Below are 21,654 nucleotides of genomic sequence, written 5' to 3' on the forward strand. Positions count from 1 at the left end.
CCAAGGTACATGCCCTTGACCGGAATCGAACCTGGGACCTTTCAGTCCGCAGGCCGATGCTCTATCCACTGAGCCAAACTGATTTTGGCTCCTCATTGTCTTTATATTACATGTTTGGTTGGCCCAAATTTTTGGTTAGTTGAGATGTTTTTGATTTGTAAGAGTACCAAAGTAGTTGTACTTGACTAAAGAAGTTCTCTTGCTCCCCTCTCACTCCCTCCCTTTCTCTGTCTTACTTATTTCACTTAGCATAACTTCTTCTAGGTCAATCCATATTGTCGTAGATGGCAAGATTGTGTTGTCTTTTATGGCTCAGTAATATCCCATCTATATATATAAAAGCCGAAGTGACCTTCTGACTGTTCAATCATTTGACTGGTAGCTATGAGGTGCACTGACCACCAGGGAGCAGACACTCAACGCACAGGCATGGAAACATGGAACATACTGATGAATTTCAGAGGGAAGGGGGGGGAGGAGGGAGGGCAGGAAGAGATTAATCAAAGATCTTATATGCATCCTAGAGGCCCAGTGCACAGATTCGTGCACAGGTGGGGTCCCTCGGCCTGGCCTGCAGGAATCGAGCAGAAATCGGCCATCCGACATCCCCCGAAGGATTCTGGATTTCGAGAGGGCACATGCCAGGTTGAGAGACCGCACCAATGCATGAATCTGTGCACTGGGCCTCTAGTTTTATATACGTACCTCTTCTTCTTTATCTATCTCTTTTAACCTAAACTTTGATTTTAAAATCCATTTTAGAGAAAGAAAGAGAGAGAGAGAGACAGGCAAAACAGACTCTAGTTTAGGAAGTTGTTCAAGACATGAAACCACATCTTAATCCCTTCCCTATTTTCACCCATCCCCCCAGGTCCTCCTCCCATCCTGGGAAGTAGGAATGGTTGCTTAATCCCAGCAGAGGACTAAAGTAGAGGGTTTGATATTTAACTATCCACTGAACTTTGTTTCTAGAAAGCTATAGAATTTTTCGACATATTTTTTCATTACGGGTACTTTACGGTTTTTTTCAGTTACCTTGCAGAAAGATCTTGACACACTCCTCCCCTAAAGTAGGAGGAATTTAGGGAGTTACTTATAAAAATGACTATCATTAGCTTTCATTAAGTCATTCACTAACTGCTGTGTCTCTTCATCAAAGTGTTTGTTTTTACATTTACTCTATCCTTGCCATCTCTGTGTCAAAGTGTTCCTTTTCCATGCTAGGAACCTAGGTTATACTGCAGACCATTTCATCACTAGTTTGCTAATCTTTCCTCCCTCCCTTCCTTTTTGCAGTCCTCCACGCTTTCTCTCTTCTCCATTTCTTTTACTTGAGCCTCTTAGATACTATGCTATGCCTATCTGCCCACAAGCTCTTATAGGATCTTCCTGTCTCGTTTGTAAGCGGTGAGTATCATTATTGATATTATTTTTTGATAACTGTTTATTTATCAATTACAGTTGATATACAATATTATATTAGTTTTAGGTATACAATATAGTGATTAGTATTTATATAAGTTACGAAGTGATCACCCCAATAAGTCTAGTACCCATCTGACACCATACATAGTTATTACAATACTAGAGGCCCAGTGCACAAATTGTGTGTGTGTGTGGGGGGGGAGCAGGGGTCGGGGTCCCCTTAGTCCAACCGGCACCCTCTCTAATCCTGGACCCCTAGGGGGATGTCTGACTGCCTGTTTAGGTTTAGGCCCGTCCCAGGCAGTCAGACATCCCTCTCACAATCAGGGACTGCTGGCTCCTAACTGCTCACCTGCCTGCCTGCCTAATTGCCTCTAACTGCCCCCCCTCCCCCACTGGCCTGGTTGTCCCTAACTGTCCTTCCCTGCCAGCCTGGTCACCTCTAACTGACCCTCTCTGCCAGCCTGTTGCTCCTCACTACTCCCCTCCCAGCCTGGTCACCCCCAACTGCTCCCTTGCCAGCCTGGTCACCCCCAACTGCCCTTCCCCCACAGGCCTGGTCACCCCCAACTGCCCCCCTGCCAGTCTGGTTACCTCCAACTGCCTCTCCCCCCACCAGCCTGGTCACCCCCAACTGTCTTCCTCCCTATCCCCCCCCGTCGGCCTGGTTGCCACATATAGCCTGCTGCTCAATCATTTGGTTGTCCCTCACTAACCTCTCTGCCTGCCTTGTTGCCGGATGCAGCCTGGTGTTCTGTCATCCATCTCGTTGTTTCGATCATGACAGCCCCTGGCTTTTTATATATTAGGATTATTGACTATACCCCATATGCTGTACTTGACAGCCCTATGACTGTTTTTATAACTGACAGTTTGCACATATTAATCCCTTCCCTATTTTCACCCATCCCCCCAGCTCCTCTCATCTGGGAAACATTAAAGTGTTCTCTGTATCTATGAGTTTGTTTCTGTTTTGTTTGTTCCTTTATTTTGTTTCTTGGTTTCCACATATAAGTGAAATCATATGGTATTTGTCTTTCTCTGTCTCACTTATTTCACTTAGATTACTTTCTCTAAGTCAATCCATGTTGAAGCAAATAGCAAGATTTTATTCTCTTTTATAGGTCAGTAATTTTCCATTTTATACTAGTGTATGTACACTTCTTCTTTATCCAGTCCCTATCAATGGACCTTTAGGTTGCTGCCACTTCTTGCTACATTGAATATAAGGATGTACATGTCTTTCGAATTGGGTTTCTTTGAATACATACCTAGAAGTGGAATAGCTAATTCCTCTTGGTCTCTTGTTATAGCCTTTGTTTTAAAGTTGATTTCATCTGATAGAAGTATTGTTACACCAGCCTTTTGTTTTGTTTGCTTTTCATTTACATGAAATATCTTTTTCCATCCTTTCAGGCTGTGTGTCTTTCGATCAAAGTGGGTCTCTTGTAGACAGATATGTAAGGGTCTTGTTTTCTTATTAATTTAGCTACCCTAAATCTTTTGATTACAGCATTTAATTCATTTATATTTAAAGTAGTTATTGATAGGTATGTAGTTAATTGCCATTTTATTATTCATATTTTAAAATCTTTTCCCCTCCTTCTTAAATAAGTCCCTTTAACATTTCTTTTTCATTATTTATTTTTATTTTTTAAATTTTATTTTTATTGATTTCAGAGAGGAAGAGAGGGAAGGAAGAAGAGAGAGTCAAACATGAATGATGAGAGAGAATCATTGATGGGCTGCCTCTTTCACACCTTACACTGGGGATCAAGCCTGCAATCCAGACATGTGCCCTGACCAGGAATCAAATTGTGACCTCCTGGTTCACAGGTCAATGCTCAACCACTGAGCCACGCAAGCTGGGCAACATTTCTTGTAATACTGGTTTGATAGTGGTGAACTCCTTTAGCTTTTTCTTTTCCGGGAAGCTCTTTATCTGTTTTTCCCTACCCTGCCATCTTGACCGGAAGTCCCTCATTATTGTTATTATGTAAAGTCTCTACCACACCCTTTCATTACACTGACAGTCCTAGCGCATTTGGTGAGTAGATCACTTCGCTCCTGCAGTGAATAATAGAAGGGCTGTTGCTGATGGTGGTGGAGACCCAGAACCAGCTGCAACCATTTACTCTGGCAACCAGGAGTGGCTAGATTCCAGTGACTTCTATCCTGAACAAAGAATGAAGGCTGGACTCGCGATTAACTCTCTTCATTTCCGGTAACCTTATTTTCTTGCTTGCATATGTTTTCTAAATGATACACTTGGTAAACCTCTTTTCTTCCTAATATTTTTAGTTATTTTTTTTCAGATTTTCTTCTACAATTTATTCTAACCCATATGTTGTTTAACATGGTGGTAGATGTTTCCAATGAATATTTATATTGGCTAACAACAAGTATAAATGCTTTGACGGAGAACCGTATGTTAAGCAGTGATCCAAATGCAGCATAAAAAATATAGCTTACAAATTTTCAGTGGGAATATTTTAACATATTCTGGTTTGGGTTTAACATACAGAAAAAAGTTATAAAATAAGTAAGCAGATTTATTGATCTTTGCATAAGTTAATAAAGGGAAATGTTTATTTAATAATTATATAAGGTTTATCATTAAAGTTAATACACATATTTAGCTTTATAATAATTGTATTTTTACTTATATTTGAATAGAAAATAGACTCAAGCTCACTTAAAATGCATAGATTTTGGTTCTTTGATTAATCCTATGTTTCAAGGTATCATTTTTAATGTTCAGAACATATAAATGTTTAATATCTCCCAACTACTTATTTCAGTGATTCTTAAACAACTAAAAGATAGTCTTTTATGATAGGTTGTCTGCATACTAAATCTTTTAGCAAATGTGGCTTTTATTCCCAAGTTGGAGAAATAGTTGTATGTTGAGAAACCCATGTTTTTTACTAAGGGAAAATGTAGCATGGCTATTGTACTACTTTCATCTTTCCAATAAGGTTCTAACCTTGAAAGCATCCATGTCTGTTTTCAAATACAATAGAATCTGTTGTGTTTCTAAACCATGTATTTACAAAGCAGAATAAATTTTCATAATTTCTAGATTTTTATTGAAATCGGTAAAGAGAAGAAGATGACTTGAGGAAAACAAAGGCCAGTTTTTCTTAAATGAATGAAAAGAGGAAAACTTTCTTTACTTGTTCCTATTCTTTTTTTACTTAGTTTTTTTACTGTTCCTATTCTTAATAGCGAAATGAGGCCCTAGGGACTTGAGGCCTTGGAAATACCCTGAGTCCAGGACCAGCTGTTTTCAGCAGGCAGATGTAGATGTGAACACAAGCTGCCTTCCGCCTAGTCCTATGCCAGTGTTCTGCAAACTGCGGCTCTTGAGCCACATGTGGCTCTTTGGCCCCTTGAGTATGGCTCTTCCACAAAATACCACGGCCTGCACGAGTCTAGTTTGAAGAAGTGGCGTTAGAATAAGTTTAAATTTAAAAAATTTGGCTCTCAAAAGAAATTTCAATCGTTGTGCCATTGATATTTGGCTCTCTTGACTAATGAACACTGCCTTATGCCATTCCCAATCTGCCACACCCACCTCCTTCTGTGGTGCGTAGGTGTAATTTCTAAAATTTAAACACCTGACATTGTAAGAACATTTTTAACTGCCCCTCAGAGCAATGCCAATATGGTAACTTCACGCCAATCTCTCTTTTTTTAATTTTTTTTTTAATTGTGGATAGAAACACATAACAGGACATTTACCAACACTTTAATTGGGAAGGTATGCACCTCACCTGTTTTTGCCTCTGCTCAGTAGTAGAAAGTTAATTATGTGGGATTTGCTCACCTGATCCACACAGATCTTGCTTTAGTGCACCTTTGGAAATCCCACACCCCTTTCTGGCCCTGAGGAAAAATTCTTTCCTGATCTTAGGTTCAGTGCTCGGTTTAATCTCGAGCATATGAGAATGAGTCACCTTGGGTAAGCGTGCAGTCCCATTTATACCTTCCAACCTCCCTCTAACTCTTAAACTTAAGGTGCTGGATCCCGATTTCCTCTGTAAGGTCTGGTGATCTGGGGGCTAATTTAGGAACTGGAAGATAGTAACTGGGAGATGTTGAGGTTTTTTTGGGACCAGCACTTTGTGTTCCACTTTGAAAGTGAAGCTGCAGAGCCTGAGTTTTAAAATTCAGACTATGTGTGGAATGTCTGTGTGGATGAAGAAACGAGTAAATGCTTTTGGGAGTGGGGGGGGGGGGGGGGATGGCAGGCAGGGAGAGGAAGGAAAATTTGTAAATAGTCTGATTTTTGTGGGAGATTTTTTTAACAATATGTACCAAACATGAGTAACGAGTTGCTTTGTAATTTCTTTGTGGTTCACAAAAGAAATACTTGACATTGTGCTAAAGAGATAATTGTTGAATAGTTGTGTTAAGTGATTAGATATCTGAGTTCTGCTTTTGATTCCAGCTCTCCTTATCTACACATCGTATAACTACTACTTCTACGTCTTCATTTGTAGGCTGAAAAGTATTTCACTGGAGAATTATTTTAGAAAGAATACTTGTAAAGGGGCTTGGAATTTTAAAGTACTTTGAATATAGTCGAATCACCAACACTTATGTTTTTACACCAATAGAGTAACATGGGAGTGGGAGTGACTTGACCATCACAACATTCACTTCCAAAGACAGCATACATTTGCGCAAAGCCGTTCTCCGTAAATGCTTATTTAACATTGGCAGGGTTCGAGCCAACAGCCAGTAATCTCACCTAGCAAGTGCTTGGCACACCAGTTTTAACCTGCACAGGTTCAGTTCACACAAAGAAAGGGAGGGTGGGGCTACGCGATGGGAGCACCCTGTTAGCCTTATTAACATATTTTGAATAATAGCATTTGAATATTTGCCAACTAAGCTAGGCTATGAGGAGTGAGCAGTGGGAATTTCTGAGAGGAGTGTAGAGATTTGAGCCTATAAAATGCTTTTTCTTCTTGGAGGGAAAACATGTTAAAAAGATCCTATTTAGGGTATTTTCCTTACTCTCCCAACATTTTTAAAAGTTCTGCAGAAATCTTGGATCTTCCTTTTTCACCACCTTTGTGTGTATGTTTTTTAGGATATGTACCAGAAGACTTGTCTCCAAAATAGCTTTTGGTAATCTCTCCTGGATGAGTGTGAGTTGCTACTCAGCCTTTTTGTTTTGTTTTGTTTTGTTTTTTGTCTTTGCAGAATTAGTCCTGAAGCTCTTTCTGGGAGCCTAACTCGGGAACCTTTTCTGCAAGCCTATCTGGTGAACACAAGTGGTTGGAACAGGACAGACAGGCTAAACTAGGGTGCCTGTAGAGTCAACTCTTACCTAGTAGATGCTCAGATCATAAAGATGCCAGCCTGGCTCAACTCTATAGAAATGTTCTTGACAAGGTTCTAGTTTACAGCCTGTCTCTGCATCTGTCAGAAATATTGTTTTGACTTTGCATTGACACCTGTCTGGATGAAAACCACAACTTTAGACTCTAAAGCTAGTAAAAGGAGTAACTAATAGAAACCAGGGCTTCTCCGTTATTCTGGTGTTAATCATGTTTTAAGAGTGAGAAGATGAAGCAGTGCATATGCTTGGTTCTCTAGTTCTTATTTGAAGGCAGGTCAGGGGAATATCAGAGTCACTAGGGAGCTTTTTTTTTTTTTTTTTAATATATTTTATTGATTTTGTACAGAGAGTAAGGGAGAGAGATAGAGAGTCAGAAACATCGATGAGAGAGAGTCATCGATCAGCTGCCTCTTGCACACCCCCTACTGGGGATGTGCCCGCAACCAAGGTACATGCCCTTGACCAGAATCGAACCCGGGACCTTTCAGTCCCCAAGCCGACGCTCTATCCATTGAGCCAAACCGGTTTCCGCAACCAGGGAGCTTTTAAAAAACCATTCACCTTGATCCCCCCTTCCCCACTTACCTATGGTGGTAAGGGGGGTGGTATGGAAGAAAATGTACTGAGGTGGCATTTGAATCCAGCACCTGTGGAAGCCTTGGGAGCTTGCCACCCTGAAGTAGTTTCCATAGTTTAGGCTGGTTAGCAAACCTGACTCATGCTTAGTTTTTGGAATGGAAAGATACAGCTTGATACCAATTCTTACTCTTCCTATTAAAGATTTTGAAATGATGTTAAATATGTATTTAATAAGATTGCCAAAAGAGGGTTTTTTCCCCCCCTGATTGGAGTTTTTGTTTTTGTTTTTTTTGTGTGTGTTTTTAAAGGTAGTTCTTAAGACTGACATTTTTAAAAAATCAGAAAAATGCGAGTATCAAAACCAGGAAAGCACAAATTTGATCATAGCTGTTAAAAACTTATTTTTAAATGCGAACCTAGGAAAGAGCTCTGGTACATTAAACCAAGCCCTAAATTTTTTAGTAGGTATTGTAATGAGCATATACTTATATTTTATATGCCAATCACATGTGTATGTAAGTACATATGCTTTTAAATTTCTAGACTGAAGTTATTAAATTTCAGCTAGCTTTTGTTCAACTTCACTGATTAACTTGTAATTTTATGTGGGATTATTATATTTACACAATCATTATCTACTCTTAACTAATTACAACTGATTTTTCATAACTTTTTCCTCCAGTTAATTCATAGCAGCCTGTATATAAGAAAAAAATTTATGGGTGATTATAGTCATGTAATTCATGAAGCATTGTAGGGTTAATGAATAGCTTTGACTATCATTTTAGTGTTTTCCATTTTTATTATAAAATGTTAAATATTGTATTTGTGGAGTTTCTCTGCTGTATCAGTTTATTGTATTATAGGAATGTTTACAAAATATTGACCAGTTTCACTATTTAGTACATCTTTAACATTTCTGAGGGTGGTAGATATGAAATCTGTTTCTCAAACAAGTACATGCAGGAAACTAAAACAACTTGAATTCAAGTCATACAACCACACTAGTAAAACTTGAATTCTGGCACTAGGCCCACATTTTAGCTAATAGTGTGTTTGTGTGGGAAGATGATACTAATTACTGATAATCTTTTATAATGCATTAATATTTTTAGGTCCAAATATGAGTTATTCAATAGGTATACCAGGTTAAAGAAAAACTAAATCAAATGTAAATATTGGCTTTTGTGTCCCTTTTAATTAACTTTCATGCCTTAGTAAGTTGGTATTTGTGGAACTATGCATAGTAAGAACTTCTTTATTGCTTTTTTTTTTTTTGTATTCTCCATATTTTATTCATAAAGTGCTAGGAGAGTAGAGTGAATGAAGAGGCTGCCTGTAGGTGTAGTGAGGTTTAACTCATTGTACCATTGTTCCGGCTTGTCTGCCTGTCAGCTGGCTCCCTAGCTGCCTGGCTTATTTACATATTATTCAATTCAGACTGGCTTGTCCAGTTTGCTAGGTTTGTTATAAACTGCAGAGCAGAGTAAATGTGTGATAACATTTTAAATGGCATTAGGACTTAAACAGTACTTGTGGAATGATGTAATCCAGCTGTCAGGTGGCCCAGGATCCGTTTTGGGGTTATTTCCCTTTTCTCTGAGTAACAGGAAATAAACGTGAAACTGTAGTAATGCCTGGCCAGAGGACCACTCCTTTATCCAGATGATATCAGCATGCCATGTCTGATACTGAGAATGTTTGATACTAAAAGTAGGTGTTAACTATATGTTGATGAGTTCTGTACACACTCAGAAATCAGCAAACTGAACCATTTTCATCTATCTGCCTGTGCCCAACATGAGAACAGTGAAGGTAACTAGAAGAATTCAGCTGCCTTCCTACCTCGGTAGGTAACGGGAGAATGTTCCCACGTGCTTTGTGACGAGCATTTCTGTGAGCTGTACAGGACCAGGGTAAGCGGACAGACAGTGCCTTAACTCCTCCCCAGCTCCTGGGTTGTTGGCTTTTTCAAAGCATTCTCATTCTGATCTGTTTAACTTCGTGGAGTGTGTGCGAAAACTCTGAGGGCTGTGTCCCCTTCCGTGTGGAGTACGTCCTTCTCAGATGCACTTTCCTCAGGCCCCCAGCGGGGGATTGAATCTGATGGTGGGTGTGGAAGCCTTTCCTGGAAAGCACCCCCCCACCACCACCCATCCAGGCCTCTCTCAGGTTTGCAGGGGTTCCCAGTGTCTAAGGTTGCTGGGTTAGCCAAGTCCAGTGGTCCTCAACCTTCCTATGCTGCGACCCTTTAACACAGTTCCTTACGTGGTGGTGACCCCCAACCAAAAAATTATTTTCGTTGCTACATCATCACTGTAATTTTGCTACTGTTATGAATTGTAATGTAAATATCTGTGTTTTCCAATGGTCTTAGGGTCTACGGTAGCGGTTCTCAACCTGTGGGTCGCGACCGTTGAGAACTGCTAGCAGGAAAGCCTGAGACCATCGGAAAACACAGATATTTACATTACGATTCATTAATGTAGCAAAATTACAGTGATGAAGAAGCAACGAAAATAATTTTATGCTTAGGGGTCACCACAACATGAGGAACTGTGTTAAAGGGTCGTGGCATTAGAAAGATTGAGAACCACTGACCTAGAGCACATGTGTCAAACACAAGGCCCGCGGGCCAAATCCGTCCCGCCAGGCCTTGCAATGTGGCCCGCACCGCGCTGTCATCACTGCACTCTGCTGCGTTTCCATCACAATGACAGTTTATGACTGTTCAGTAAACCATTCGGCCCGCGATTTAGGCTGGATTTTAGATTTTGGCCCCTTCTCTGATTGAGTTCGACACTCCTAACCTAGAGGGATGGCCATGATCTCCTACTGCCATGTGATGCTCTACAGTCTCTCACTTGTTCAATCTCAGGGTTTCTCTTTGAGAAAAAAGACTGGGGAGCCTTAACTTAGAAGATCTCAGTTTAGCAGCAACCTACTTTTTCCCCACGAGTCACTCTTAATTTGAAATATCCTAAAAGAGGTTGTCATTTCAGTAGGTCAGGCAGATTATAGCCTGGTCGCTTTATTTATTTATTTAAGTATTTATTTATTTATTCATTTATTTTAGTATATAATAATGGGTTGATAGTGATTTTAGAGGGTAGACGAGGAAATGGCTCTTTTATGAATGTTGCATAAAAATGATATGGCCTTCAAGCTCTCCCTCCCAGGAGCACACCCACGCCTTTTCTCTTCCCCTTCTTCCTCACCCACTGGCACGCAACTCCTAAACTCTAAGGGGCCCCAAGGAGACTCACAGCCAGGGAGCAATGGGCATTGGCATTTTGTCCTGGGCTAACCCGTGAACTATTGGAATTTATAATCAGAAGACTGTGAGACCTTTAGAGGACAAACATGGAAAATGGGATTAGGTTTAGGACAAGAAATTCTACTTGGATATTGCAAAAATAGGAAAAAAAATTTAAGTGAATGAATAACTGGCAACACAGACTCTTTTTCCTGTAAGTTCCCCTTTCCCAAACCCTTGCCATCATACTAAAAAAAGTTTTCTTGTGAGTTGATTTTTCTCAGAATCCTTCTGCTTACTGTTAGTAAAGAATTCTCTCATGTGCCAAAGTTTTGTTTTGCATGGGATTTCTGCAGCCATTTGGTCTTACTGGAAATATTTTTTAAAGTACAGAGGTAAAAGTTAATGATAATAGGGCAAAAGGAAAATTTGATACATATTTCTATATGGTTTATTTATAGTTGACTAGGGGACATTAAATGCATTACCCAAGGTGAATGAAGTTAGATTTTTATAAGGGAAATACAAATTCTAACGAAAGATAAAGTAGGAATACTTATTTCCACTTTTTAAAAGTTACATTTTTCAGCTGGGACCGGTTTGGCTCAGTGGATAGAGCGTCGGCCTGCGGACTGAAAGGTCCCGGGTTCGATTCCGGGCAAAGGCATGTACCTTGGTTGCGGGCACATCCCCGGTGGAGGGTGTGCAAGAGGCAGCTGATCGATGATTCTCTCTCATCGATGTTTCTAACTCTCTATCTCTCTCTTCCTCTCTGTGAAAAATCAATAAAATATATTTAAATAAATAAATAAATAAATAAATGTTACATTTTTCAATTCCTATCTGGTCTTTCCCCCCAGGATATGTATATTTAAGATTTCTCTATCCGGCTAACACAAGGTGATGCTACTGACTGAGCCAGCTTAATGGAAAGACATTACAGTTCCTTTAGGAATAATTAAGAAGGGAGATAAAAACTCAAGTTTTCTGAAGGGAGCAATTAGACCTCGTACACAAGAAAGTAACTGAATGCTTTTTAGGGGATAGTAAGTGTTCTGCATTTCTCAGACTGATGGGGGGAAAAACGAAATCATTCTAGATACTACGATTGAAACAGCACAGTGATATAGCCATCCTATTGTTCTTGTTAAGAAATGATTTCAGAAATGCTCAGTAACATCTTGGCAGCTCTCTCTAACTCTCTGACTTACTGGGAGGATCTCGCTCTAGTTGTTTGCACTGTAAATCTTACCGTGGCCTTTGACCAAAAGTAATAAAATGTTACCTGACTTGGTAGATCCGTCAGGATTCTCAGTTGTAAGCAACAGAAACCTTTGGCTAATTTCATCAGAAAGGGATTTATTAAGGACCTGTTAGTGAGCTCACAGTCACTTGCATACAAACTTTTGGATTACCACCTCTCTATTACTTGGGGACTGCCATTGCATTACCATTAGCTTCCTCACTCCCAAGCTCCAAGGATCCTTCCTTTACCTCTATTATTTGTATCCTCAGCCCATTTTTTTTTCTACGAATTACTTCTTCTACCTCTGTGATTTTATAAATAAATGTTCTCTTATATAAAAAAAAAAAAACTTTCCTAAGATTTTTATTTTTATTTTTTATTTTAAAGAAGAGGAAACAGCCGAAACCAGTTTGGCTCAGTGGATAGAGGTCAGCCTACGGACTGAAGAGTCCCAGGCTTGATTCTGGTCAAGGGCGTGTACCTTAGTTGCGGGCACATCCCCAGTAGGGGGTGTGCAGGAGGCAGCTGGTCAATGTTTCTCTCTCAACGATGTTTCTAACTCTATCCCTCTCTCTTCCTCTCTGTAAAAAATCAATAAAATATATCTTAAAAAAAAAAAAAGAAAAAGAGAGAGAGAGAGAGAGAGAGGAGAGAGAGAGAGGAGGAGAGAGAGAGAGGAGAGAGAGAGAGAGAAGAGAGAAAGAAGAAAGAAAGAAAGAAGAAAGAAAGAAAGAAAGAAAGAAAGACAGAAAGAAAGAAAGAAAAAAGAAAGAAAGAAAAAGAAAGAAAAGAAAGAAAAAGAAAGAAAGAAAGAAAGAAAGAAAAAGAAAGAAAGAAAGAAAGAAAAGAAGAAAGAAAGAAAGAAGAAACAGCAAAAGACACAGAGTGATTTTTACTTGGTAGGAGGAGATCTACAGTAGGGACCACTTAGGGGAGCCAAAGATCATAGTGTAAGAAAGAAGGTGTGGTTGGGAGTGAGATGCTGTGGCAATCTAAATAAGATGGGATGGAAAAATGGCCATTGGAGTGGGCTGGCCAAGCAGGAGGTTATGGTGGCCTTTTGCAATTTGAAAGACTCTTCTCTGAGTCTTACCCTTCTCTAAATCTACCATGAACGCAAGAGGAGGGGGAAATGTTGCCTGACGCTTCTAATATTCTTTTTCTTCTCTGCTCAGGAGACTTCCCTCCCCCACTCTCACTTCCCCTCACCGCATTCTTCTTTCTAGCCCTTCCATGTCTGCCTTCCTTGTTGGACAGTAAGCTCTAGAAGGAGAAAAATCATGTTGATTTTTGTCTCTGCTGTGTCCCCCCCTGCTTAGTACAGGGCCTAATGTATAGACATCAAAATACGCTTGCTTGGTGAATGAGTGAGGAACAGAGGCCAGTAGAGAGGGAGTAAGCTGTGATTTCTCCCTGTATCATTCTTGACAACTTTATGATTTCCTACTCATCCCCCCCATTCTCTAACTTTGAAGGAGCCTGCTTCCTGGGCAGCATTAAGATGTTTGCCATAATGGGGTGCTGGACACATGGTCCCAGGGTGCAATTTCTGCATGGTGGTTAGTCTGTTGGAACTACATACTTAAGGAAGCTTTTGTGGGCTGGCCAGAGAAGTGAACCATTATGCACAACATTGTTTCTATGGAAAATGCATTCTGAGTTTAAGTACCTCTACTTGCATACAAACTTTTGGAATCCGACCTTTCCATTAGTTGAGGATTGCCATTGCATGATCTTTCCGTTCAGGCTTTTATTCATTACTAATATATAAACGGACAATAAGCTGTTTTCTTTGTAGAAGGAGTAGAGCCAGGAATCTTTCCTTCTGAGATTGTAAACTATTCCATTAAAATGAATTTAATTTCAACAAACATGGTGGCTTATTTCAAATGTATTTATAGAATGCCTGGCTTTCGCTGGGGTTCATAAAAGGATTCACACGTGAATAAAATAGGGTCTCTCTCTTGGCAAGGTCACACCCAGGTTTCTAGTTAAATAGGAATTGGACTCATATATTACAGAGGGCCACTTCAGCTCTAAGATTCAGTAATTCTATGGTTCTGAATTGCTCTATTCATTTGCTCATTTTCCTTGTCATATGTGATGCTGTCATAAAATGTATTTTTAGATAATACAAGAGGCATATTCACATTCATGTGCAATAATAGTAGCAACCTCACTTTTACCACTTTTAAGTAATTCTAAATTTGATCTGTTGTTTTGTGTGTGTGTGTGTGTGTGTGTTTTAGTAAGAATGCATAATCCAGAAACAATAATTTATTTAAAAATTTTCAAATTGAATTTATTGGGGTGACTGGTTAATAGAATTATATGGATTTCAAGTATACAATTTTACAATACATCATCTGTATATCATATTGTGTGTACAACCATTTACTTTTATTGTGGCTTTTTATCATAAAAAGAATGAAGCCAGACATGTCACGAACTAGACATAAATATCCAATGATAGGGGCTAGCTTTTTATCATAAAAAGAATGAAGCCAGACATGTCATGAATTAGACATAAATATGCAGTGGTAAGGGCTATTATTGTACTTTTAAAGGAAAAGTATTCCACAAAGGTAATATATATGGGTGTTGGATTAACACATAATCTTGTTTGTTTTTTTCCTGCATGCTTTTCAGTAATTTTCCAACTTTTTTACAGCAAGTATGTGTCACTGACATCATCGCACACACATGCACGTGCCCAGTGTTTCTTCAGATCAGTGAAAACATGTCAGTGAGGCTTCCTTCTTCTCCCCCAAATTATTTACCCCCGTGTCTTAATAAATACCTGATGAACAAAACCTACCTTCTGGGAGTTGGAATATGGACAATCTGGATGTTTATATAAAAAAATTCTACAGGCATTTATGAAATAGACTTAGAACTCCTTGGAATAAAATGTCTTTCCTGCACTCTCTGAGACTTGACTTAGGCTGTGTGGAAAAAGTCTTGTTCTGCCCTGAAACTTGGAAAAGTTACCTGGTAGTTCATCTCAAATCTGTTTTGAACCACAAACTTCTTGACTGGTGGATTGCTTTCCTTGCTAATGAAGTCTGTAACTCAAGTTAGACATTAACTGTTTCTGTCAAGTGAATTAATGGCTGTTTCCTCTCAGGGACCTAGAGAGAAGCAGGTACTGTGTCCAGCTTCTAAAATTCCATGCAGTGATCAGGATAACCCCTGGATTTGTACTTAAGTTAGAATTTGTAAATATACATTTGGGTGTCATTTTTCTTTACAGTAACTCCCACTAAACTGCATATTTTATTGCTTTGTTGGTTTCTTACTCATCATTTTAGCAGTTTCTTTCAATAAAAATCGATCTTTAGCTGGAATCAGCTCCCCGTAATGATGGGAAATTGAAAACCCACATGTGAGGAGTAGTTCAGCTGCAGGGAAAGAATAGTTCATAAATTATTCAGAAATTTGCTTTGGTGATCCTGTAAGTATTCTTACTGTTCTGTTTAATATGGCATGATAACTCAGGCAGGTATCCATCACAGTGCTTCTACTGAGAAGAGCTCAGGAGCTAGAGTTGGCAAGAATCTTGAACTATTCAAACAAACTGGACTATCATATTAACTTGGTTTAATCCATACTTATTATTGTTTCACTATTATAAAAATTAGAAGTAGAGATACTTCTGCAAGTTTATTGGAAGATTGTTTTGGGGTTTTTTATTTTTTATTTTTTAATATATTTTATTGATTTTTTACAGAGAGAAAGAGAGGGATAGAGAGTTAGAAACATCGATGAGAATTATCGATCAGCTGCCTCTTGCACACCCCCTACTGGGGATGTGCCCGCAACCAAGGTACATGCCCTTGACCGGAATCGCAACCAGGATTTTTCAATCCGCAAGCCGACGCTCTATCTATTGAACCAAACCGGTTTTGGCTGTTTCTGGTTTTTTAAAATTTTATTTATCTTTGTTGTTGGAAGTATTACAGATGCCCTCTTTGTTTTTTTTCCCCATTGACCCCTTTCACCTGCACCTACCCCTCCCATGTTTTTAACTACAGTTTCCATTTTTAGGAAAAAATCACATTATTGTAAAATAATGAATCAAATTTAAAATGAGGAAAAGGCTTGATAGCTGGCACATGATAGGCACACGATAAATGCTGATAACTTCTGACAGAGACATTGATATTTGGCTTTAGAAGCTAAGGCCACCTCACAATCCACAGATCTGCATGTTGGGAGACATTTTCCTTCTATTTGGCCTCAAGTATGGGCACATGGTGCAGAATTGGTGAGATTCTTAAGGTTTTATGAGCAGTTAGTATTACCTTTTTCAGTTTCATTTGCTTTTACCCTTAAAGTGAACATTTACTTAAGCTATATTTTTGCTTGTGATGAGTCAAGTTTTGCTTATACTTGAATTTTTATAAGTTTGTATAAAGCAAAATGAAATTTATGGTGAGTATAACCCAGAAGAAGACACTATTAGCTTTCTTTCTTTCTTTTTTTAAAAAATATATTTTATTGATTTTTTTACAAAGAGGAAGGAGAGGGAGAGAGAGTTAGAAACGTCGATGAGAGAGAAACATCGACCAGCTGCCTCTTGCACACCCCCTACCGGGGATGTGCCCACAACCAATGTACATGCCCTTGACCGGAATCGAACCTGGGACTCTTCAGTCCGCAGACCGATGCTCTACCACTGAGCCAAACCGGTTTCGGCACTATTAGCTTTCTTAAGTCTTTGATCCTTTCTTAGTGAAGACACAATAAATTAAGTACTATAATATCAGGCCCACTTTGTATAATTAAGAATAGATAAATGAACCACCAACACAAAAAAAAAAAAACCCAATATCTGAAAATGTGTGATTATTGATTTTTACATCACCTTAGAAAACATAGAATGGCATATAGCCTTACATTAAAAAAAAGAAAAGCCATTTGAAAATTAAACTTGATACCATATAGTAAAGAACATTAATCACTTATACTAATGACTTTATTTTGTGTTCAGATATTAAGCTTTATATGATGTGTGCTTATTTGTCATTTATTTTTAATACTTGAAGTGAATACTTCAAGTTAAGAAGATAGCAGATTCCTTGGTTTTTTCTTTTCCTTCTTTTTACAAATTCATTTATTTTAGGAAAGTTCTAAGACAGTGAACCTTAAACTCTTAAAAAAGATGTCAGCCTGCTTGTTGGTCCTGTGTTCTGTACATATGTGGTATTCTCTATACATAGTTAATATCTATGTCTAAGTGAAAAAAATATGTATAGGACACTAGGCTAGCTATTCACATTCTTTATAAACATAAATATTTAAAAAAGGATTAATTTTATTTTATTTATTTATTTTTAAAAATATATTTTATTGATTTTTTATAGAGAGGAAGGGAAAGAGATAGAGAGCTAGAAACATTGATGAGAGAGAAACATCGACCAGCTGCTTCTTGCACACCCCCTACCGGGGATGTGCCCGCAACCAATGTGCATGCCCTTGACTGGAATCGAACCTGGGACCTTTCAGTCCACAGACCGATGCTCTACCACTGAGCCAAACCAGTTTCAGCTAATTTTATTTTTTATAATAGTTTTATTGAACTATAAATTACACACTATAACATTCACCCTTTTGTAGTTTGCAGTTTAATGGTTTTCAGTGTATTCACAGAACTATGCATCCATCACCACTATCTAATTCCAAAGCATTTTTATCACTCCCAGAAGAAACCCCATATACATTAGCTGTCACTCCTCTTATTGCCTAAACAGCCCACTACCAGCCTTAGACATCTCTAAGTGTACTTTCTGACTGTATGAATTTGTCTATTCTGGATATTCTATCTAATAAAGAGGTAATATGCTAATTGACCCTCACACCGTCTCAAAGATGGCAGCACCCACAGCCAGAAAGGAGGGAATATGCTAATTGACTTTTCCCACCTTCAAAGATGGTGGTGCCCAGTCCCCTCAGCCCCGCTGGGGTGGCAGGCGAGTGGCAGGCAGTTCTTTGTCTTTCCACACTTTCAATTTTAGCTTTGGTTATCTCTCATTTCATTTTTGAATACATGAGATAGGGACATTTCTATTGCTATCAGAAGTAGCTTTGCAAATAGCCAAAAATCAATAAATAATTTTTAAAGTAATAAATGAAATCATTGGAGGTCACTTAGCTGTCATAAGGATAAAGCTGTAATTTATATCTAGTCTTAGGAATTAAGGAAACATAACTCCATTTTTTGGGGGAAAAAACTACCTTCTCGTTATTAATGCAGTGACCTACTGTTTGGAACATAGCTTGAACTCAATAAATGTTTGTTGAACTGGACCCAGTATTCGGTAGCAGGACTGGGGAAATTTTCAATGTCTCTAGAAAGGAATTTCTATAGTATTTCTTTATAAGTATACTAAGAAGTCACCAAGTTTAAAAGGGAGAGAGTGTTTGGAGAATGCCTCTGTGTAGGAGAGCCTAGGGCAATTGCTTTTCACTTCTATATTGGATGTGTCATGTTTGGATATGTCAGCAAATGTTTGCTTTTTTCTTTTCTCTTCCAGAAGAATAAATTTCAGTTACGCTAAAGCCTTTATAAAGTAGACTAGAATAAGTTCCTCTCTAAGCGCAAGGGTACAGCCCATCTTTTTTGTAGCTACGTTTGGACCAGCCTTAACTCCGAGGTAGAGTTGCAAATTCGGATGAGGGTCTTTAAGTTCTGGTGTTGGGTCTTTCATAGAGTGCTCCTCTTGGGTGCAGGCTGGACTTTGATTCTGGGCTAGTGTTTTTAGTCACATCCACAAGGCTTTAAGAAGGAAGAAAGAAGTATTGGTTAGCCCTATTTTTTTTTTTAAATATATTTTTATTGATTTTGTACAGAGAGGAAGGGAGAGAGAGATAGAGAGTTAGAAACATCGATGAGAGAGAGTCATCGATCAGCTGCCTCTTGCACACCCCCTACTGGGGATATGCCCGAAACCAAGGTACATGCCCTTGACCGGAATCGAACCCGGGACCCTTCAGTCCCCAAGCCGACGCTCTATCCATTGAGCCAAACCGGTCTTGGCTGGTTACCCCTATTTTTTGAAGAAAAAAGTGAACAGGGGTTCTGCTAGCATGACAAAGAATTTCTTACATTCTAATGCTAATTTATGTGGTCAAATATCAGAGAAAGGGCAGGATAGCTGCCCAGGGTTGGAAGAGGTAAGCGCCAGAATCTTGGGGTTCTCTTAGTTTCTGTTTTTTCTCTTAACAGTTGTCCCCCAAACAGGACTGTGCTGTTTTTGGAACAGATGATGCTACTCCCTCATTTTGAGATGATTGTCTGAAACTTAGAGATTTAGACAGTTTGAAAATTTGTTGCAGTAGGCATTAATAAAAGTATTATGATTTTTACTTTTATTGTCTCCATTCTCACCTAAGTTACCAAAGATATGACAAATTTCTATAAATATATGCAATGAAAGAATTTTAATTATAGCTCATAAGTAGTTGTTCTTGGCAGTAGATTCCTATGGAAATTTTTCTTCGTATTTTGTGCAGTTCTAAAGTTCTCTTTATGTAATAATTTATTAAGTATTTGCTTCCCTATCTAAATTCATCTGGTTTTATGTCTACTTTTCACACCTGATCTTTTTGCTTAATACTTGCTATGTCCTTAGGCCATATAAAGAAATACCGTATTCATTCTATACCACCCTGATGGCAATGAGAAACAGTATTTTCCAACATGATACGTTCTTTTAATCTTTTATGAGATAAAAATCAACACACAATGAAAATACCCTATTGCTCTAGTACCATGGCTGGCAAACTGCGGCTCGCAAGCCACATGCGGCTCTTTGGTTCCTTGAGTGTGGCTCTTCCACAAAATACCACGGCCTGGGCGAGTCTATTTTGAAGAAGTGGCGTTAGAAGAAGTTTAAGTTTAAAAAATTTGGCTCTCAAAAGAAATTTCAATCGTTGTACTGTTGATATTTGGCTCTTTTGACTAAGAAGTTTGCTGACCACTGCTCTAGTACTTTCCACAAAAGGTCAGCCTTAATAATAAAAGATGGAAAAGAGAAGTTTGGTGGTATTTGTTCTTTCACAAACTCGCATCTGGAGAAAGAACATAACATAGACACGATTTCCTGATAACCGCCGTTGGTGTTCAAAATCTGATATTGTTGCAAGATAATCTGACATTACTTCCTGTTTCTGAAGAAACGATGGGATGTGAAGCCAAATTGCCTGCTAAACCGGGAACTGCTCTTACGGAAGCACAGGAAATCCAGCTGCTTAAGCCGTTGTGTGGAGACACAAGACTAACTGTAAACTGTCCGGGCTACATGTCTTCCACAAGCGTGGCTGGTTTTGAACACTGGCTTCAAATAAGGGAAAGGTCATGTTATTGTCATAGTCGCACTAAAACTTGTGGATAAGAATGATAAAGTTGGCTGACTATGAAGGAGACACGTGTAACCATTAAAGCTGTGCAGCAGAGCTCTCTAAAATCTAGGGTGCTCCCTCCCTGACCTGGAAGTGTTCAAACAGAAACCGGGTGAGTACCCGCTTAGATGGTCAGGGGCCTGGTGGGAAGCAGGTGGCAACACTCAAGTGGGTATTTTGAGGAACATTTAATAAAAAGACTACTTGCCAAAATATAGAATCTAGTGAGCATACCAGGGCAAGAAAGAGGGGTGGGCAAGGGCCAGTTCCTACAGCTAAGAGGAAAAAAGAGTTGCCTTTCCCATTTCGTTACCAAATGCCAAGAGAGAGGGGCTGTGTAGAAATGGCTGCCTTGCAGAAGCTGAGGTCTTCAGTCAAGGGGAATGACCACCTATTGAAAACAATAGGGGTGCAGCCAGGGAATCAGTCACTTGATCCTAGGCTCCTTGTCCTATAGTCCCTACAGCCAAACCCAACCAAAAGCCAAAGAGTGAGAGTTTGATGCAGTCCTTCACAATTCAGCCTCCCCAAGCTCAGCGCGGAATGGGATTCGGTGGAGAGTGGATCTGGAGTGGGTGTGGCAACTGTCTAGGACGGATGCTATGAAAGAGATTCTTATATTGATTGGGACATCCCTATCATTCCCATTGATCCTACAGAACTTGTTTCTATGAGTCTCAAAAACACTTGCTTACCTCGTTCAGGCATCCAGAAAAGGCAGACTTCCTATTCATCCAACATCTAATTTAATATTTTTAGTTAAGGAGAACAGTCTTCAAGAAGCAGCTTGTTCCATTTTGAACAGCTCTAATCTTGGGGAGGTTTCTCCTGCATTGATATTGGCCTTCCTCTAACTTGTAGTGGCTACCAGCTCTCTTTTTGGAGCCATAAAAAAAAAAGGGGGGGTGGGCTGCTATTTTTCCCTTTAACTGTTATCTCCATTATAGCCATGTCGTTGTTTAATGGTCATGCATTTATTCAGTATGTATTTACTGAATGTTTGCTACGTATCAGAACTTCTTGGTGCTGGATATTCAGCTGTGAACAAGATAAAACTGTTGCATTCAATGAGCTTCCAGTCTGGTGGGGAGAGACAGACATTGAGCAAGCAAATATATACTAGTGGTATGATGTCCAGGGGTGATAATTGCTGAGACCAACAGCCTTGACCATCTTCATAAGAGAAAACAATGGTTTTAGTTTGGTTGAAATTCATTATGAGTCATCTGTGTCATGCTGTTGCCAAAAAGGACTAATTCCATGTTAGGCTGTGTAAGTAGAATTCCCAACACTAGAGAGGTCATGTTTCCTCTGCTTCCTATTGTCCAGCGAGGCCCGGAGTATTGCCTTTACATTCTAGAGAGACATTGACAGAGGATGTTTCTTCAGGGG

At 39.2% G+C, this 21,654-nt stretch overlaps 1 protein-coding gene across 6 annotated transcripts in view; it reads left to right on the plus strand.

The window, feature by feature from the left end:
• The window catches only part of GAB1 (GRB2 associated binding protein 1), a 119,676-nt gene that overhangs the window by 17,470 nt on the left and 80,552 nt on the right, over positions 1–21,654 (plus strand). The window contains exon 1 of one of the 6 annotated variants that reach the window (XM_045576752.1): positions 3,336–3,649. The exons of the other annotated variants lie outside the window; for them this stretch is intronic. The gene's annotated coding sequence lies outside the window, so the exon portion shown is untranslated. Of the gene's footprint in view, positions 1–3,335; positions 3,650–21,654 lie in introns of those variants that run through there. 6 annotated transcript variants of the gene reach the window in all.

The sequence above is a fragment of the Pipistrellus kuhlii genome, unplaced genomic scaffold, assembly GCF_014108245.1.
Source record: "Pipistrellus kuhlii isolate mPipKuh1 unplaced genomic scaffold, mPipKuh1.p scaffold_m20_p_8, whole genome shotgun sequence".
Taxonomy (NCBI): Eukaryota; Metazoa; Chordata; class Mammalia; order Chiroptera; family Vespertilionidae; genus Pipistrellus; species Pipistrellus kuhlii.